The following is a 4663-nucleotide window of genomic DNA, read 5'->3' on the forward strand; positions in this document are numbered from 1 at the left end:
GCGCCGCCCCGCCTCCCACGCCCCGCAGGGTGGGGCCAAGGCCGTGGCTCCGCCCCCCCGGGCCGGGAGGGGCGGGGCAAGGGCGGGGTAGGGCCGCATGGTGGCAGCGGGGCGCGGCGTGGAGACCCCCGGCCCGCCGCTAAAGGGCTGCGGTCCCGGGTGGGTGTTAGCTGCCCGGTCACCTCCGAGCAGTGTGGGCAGCGCCGACAGAGACCTGCGCACGGTGCGGGACAAGGGGCAATGGACATAAACTGGAGCACAGGAGGTTCCACCTAAACATGAGGGGGGGAAAACCTTCCTTTTGAGGATGGCAGAGAGCTGGAACAGGCTGCTTGCCCAGAGAAGGTGTGGTATCTCCGTCTCTGGAGGCATTCCAAACCCACCTGGATGTGTTCCTGTGGGACTCACTCCAGGTGATCCTGCTCTGTCAGGGTGGTTGGACTGTGATCTTCAGAGGTCTCTTCCGACCCTCACCAGCCTGTGAGGCCATGAATACACGAGGCAGTTGTTGCATCGCTGCTAAGAATGTGCCCAACATGGCACAAAGCAGCACAGGGGGTGGGAAAATCCCAGTGCAGAGCTCCCAGGGCACTATGTCTGGTACAGGGCTAGCACAGCACCCACAATGTGCTGCTCCAAACCTGCATCTCTACAGCTCAGTTCATAAAGCAGACCTCTTTATAGACCCCTAACGAGCATCATGACACCACTCCTCCCTCCTCACACCAAGAACCACTCTCTGCTGCTCCTGACGTTAAGGGAGTTTTAAGATGGGGCAGGATAGATGTAGGTTGGACATAAGGAGGAAGCTCTTTACAGGGAGAGTGGCAAAATACTGGAGCAGGTTGCCCAGGGGTGTGGTTGAGGCCACATCCTTGGAGACAGTCAGGTTCAGACTTGATGTGGCCCTGGGCAGCCTGATCTAGTTGGAGGTGTCCCTGCTCACTGCAGGGAGCTAGACAAGATGACTTTTGAGCCCTTCCAACCCAATGCAACCTGTGACTCTGTGGATTTAACTGCCACAGCACACAGGCTCTTGGATGTCAGCTCTGCTGGAAGGCTGACAGCCCCATGCAGTGGGTGCAGATTGTGAGCTTTTACCTAGGGGATGTGAGGATGCTGCTCCATTACAGCACAGGCTTCTGCAGGACCCTCACTCTCCACCACAGCTCCACAACACACAGGAACCACCTTAAAGGAAAGCCGGCGTTTCTAGGTCTTCCAGCCGGCTGCCTTGGGAGGTATCTCCTTCATCCTACTGGAGATGACCCAGACAGTCGGAGGCTGGAGCACATGCTCTGTGAGGTGAGACTGAGAGAACAGGGCTTGCTCAGCCTGGAGAGAAGACATTTGGGGTGGGAGGGATAGGGGGACAGATGGACCCCTGAAGCAGACAATCAGCACTTAAAGCAGTGCTACCAAGAAAACAGGCTCTTCACAGCGGTGGGAGAACAAGAGGCCACAGGCATTGCTGAAAACAAACCAGGTTCAAACACGACATAAGCAGAGGCTTGCTCCCTGTGAGGACAGCCAAGCAGGGTAAGCAGCTGCCCAAAGGGCTTGTGCAGTCTCCATCCTTGGGGCTGTTTAAAGACCAGCCAGTTCAAGCAGCCTGATCAGACCTCGTTGCTGACTCTGCTGCCAGCAGCAGGTTTGAGTTGAGACCTCCTGGGGTCTCTTCCCACAAGAAGGATTCGGTGTGTCTCCGCTGAGTCAGCCATGTGCTGCCAGGCAGTCTTGCTGAAGTCTGGGACATCACCCCAGGAAAACAGGACAGCTACAGCTTAGTGAAACCAAATAATTAGATTTGTCTGCAGAAAAGAGAGTTTAGAAATCTTTAAACAGGAGGATAATGAGGTTAAGATTTGACCTAATTGATGTGAGAACTTATAAAATATTAATCTCAGGAGCTATGGAGAAGATTTGAGATGCCCAGAAAGCTTGCACAGAACAGAAAGGCTTCTTTCTGTGTCATAGGTAGTTATTTTAACTATGACAGAAGTGTTTGCTGCTTAGGAGAGAGGATTTGTGGTTTAAAGCCCATGTACTTGAAGTAGTTCTGATATCAATGCACCAAAACCAGAAACTGAGGCATGAAAACAAAGTATAGTAAATTCCACACACACACCCTTTAGATCTGCAGCTTTGCTGTGTGCAAGGACAGCAATATTGTGCTTGAACACAACAGGAGCCACTATAGAATCACAGAATCATAGAATCAATAAGGTTGGAAGAGACCTCAAAGATCATCAAGTCCAACCTGTCACCCAACCCCTCATGACTACTAAACCATGGCACCAAGTGCCACATCCAATCCCCTCTTGAACACCTCCAGGGACGGTGACTCCACCACCTCCCTGGGCAGCACATTCCAATGGCTAACAACTCTCTCTGTGTAGAGCTTTCTCCTCACCTCCAGCCTAAACTTCCCCTGGTGCAGCTTGAGACTGTGGCCTCTTGTTCTGGTGCTGGTTGCCTGGGAGAAGAGACCAGCCCTCTCCTGGCTACAACCTCCTTTCAGGTAGTTGTAGACAGCAATAAGGTCTCCCCTGAGCCTCCTCTTCTCCAGGCTAAACAACCGCAGCTCCCTCAGCCTCTCCTCATAGGGCTTGTGCTGAAGGCCTCTCCCCAGCCTCGTTGCCCTTCTCTGGACACATTCAAGTGTCTCAATGTCCTTCTTAAATTGAGGGGCCCACAACTGGACACAGGACTCAAGGTGTGGCTTAACCAGTGCTGAGTCCAGGGGCACAATGACTTCCCTGCTCCTGCTGGCCACAGTATTCTTGATGCATGCCAGGATGCCACACTGCTGGCTCATGTTCAGGCAGCTGTCAACCAGCACCCCCAGGTCCCTTTCTGCCTGGCTGCTCTCCAGCCACTCTGACCCCAGCCTGTAGCTCTGCATGGGGTTGTTGTGGCCAAAGTGCAGCACCTGGCACTTGGACGTGTTGAATGCCATCATGTTGGACTCTGCCCATCTGTCCAGCCTGTCAAGGTCCCTCTGGGGAGCTCTTCTACTCTCTAACTGATCAACATCTGCTCCCAACTTGGTGTCATCTGCAATTTTACTGATCACTGACTCAATGCCCTCATCCAGATCGTCAATAGAGATATTGAACAGGATGGGGCCCAGCACTGATCCCTGGGGGACAGCACTAGTGACTGGCTGCCAGCTGGATGTGGCACCATTCACCACCACTCTCTGGGCTCAGCCTCCAGCCAGTTCCTAACACAGCAACAGAAGGCAAGGGAACAGGCACTGCTGTGACCTACACACAAATAAATAAGTGCAGATCAAGAGGACCTTTTAAAACATGGCAGTGTGGTGGGTGCTCACCTGCAGCAGCTCAGCAGCATTCATACAAAAAGCACACTTCCTTCCCCTACCTTTTGCCCCAAGCCATAGGTAAAACTCCTAAGGCTTCAAGTTTTCCAGCTACAGGAAACACCTCTCCAGCTGCAATGTGTACAAAAGCTCTTCAGCCTGCCACTACATAACACTCTTTCTCCAGAGGGCCTGTGCCCTGCTGCATGATTGCAGAGCTGCCTTTTGCCCTGTTCATTCCACACACAGCCTCAGGCTTTCCTTATTTTATTTACTACCCTCCACTGCATACAAAGGTAACACTGGTGACAGCTTCTGCTCCGCTGCCTCCCTGGTACCCAGCTTCCACACACTTCAACATCTTTCTGCAGCACAGTGATGCCACTAGGTATGTTATCATTCCCTCTGTGTCCAGGTCTGGAAGCCCTATTACAGGAAGGATCTGGAGGTGCTGGAGTGTGTCCAGAGAAGGGCTATGGGGATGAGCAGAGGGCTGGAGCTCCTCTCCTATAAGGACAAACTGAGGGAGTTGGGGCTGTTGAGTCTGGAGAAGAGAAGGCTCTGAGGAGACCTTCTTGTGGCCTTCCAGTATCTGAAAGGGGCTACAAGAAAGCCGGGGACAGACTTTGTAAGGTGTCAGGGAGTGATAGGAGTAGAGGGAATGGAACAAAACTAGAAATGGGTAGATTCAGATTGGATGTTAGGAAGAAGTTCTTCCCCATGAGGGTGGTGAGACACTGGAACAGGTTGCCCAGAGGGGTGGTGGAAGCCTCATCCCTGGAGGTTTTTAAGGCCAGGCTGGATGTGTCTGTGAGCAACCTGATGTAGTGTGAGGTGCCCCTGTCCCTGGCAGGGGGCTTGGAACTAGATGATCCTTGAGGTCCCTTCCAACCCTAACAAGTCCATGATTCTATAGCAGGAGAACTACAAGACTTGGGCTGAAACTATGGCAGTGTCTGGTAAGTATCAAGCACCAGATTGTTGTCAAGAGTTCTTAGCACTACACAGCATTCCACATGTTCAGAGCATCATTTCCATTACTTCAAATACAGCTGTAAGAACAGCAGAGCAACGCTCAGTTGAGATGATGCTAAGCACACTGGTCTAACATTTCATGCTGGATATTGAGGGGGGGGAGGGGGGGGTGGAATCAACATTAGACCATTACCCACAACCAGGCTGCTGCAGGAGGGCTGAACCATCTGCTGAGCTATTCCCAAGTGTCCCTCGTGGAGCGGAAAATAAGTGGTGGTCAGCTGCAAACAGTTTAGTTCCGCCAATGTGCTCACCACGGGAGCAATCCTCAGCAGGCTGCAGTGTTTAGGGGTCTCATCAGTT

This window comes from Dryobates pubescens, chromosome 24 (assembly GCF_014839835.1).
Source record: "Dryobates pubescens isolate bDryPub1 chromosome 24, bDryPub1.pri, whole genome shotgun sequence".
Taxonomy (NCBI): domain Eukaryota; kingdom Metazoa; phylum Chordata; class Aves; order Piciformes; family Picidae; genus Dryobates; species Dryobates pubescens.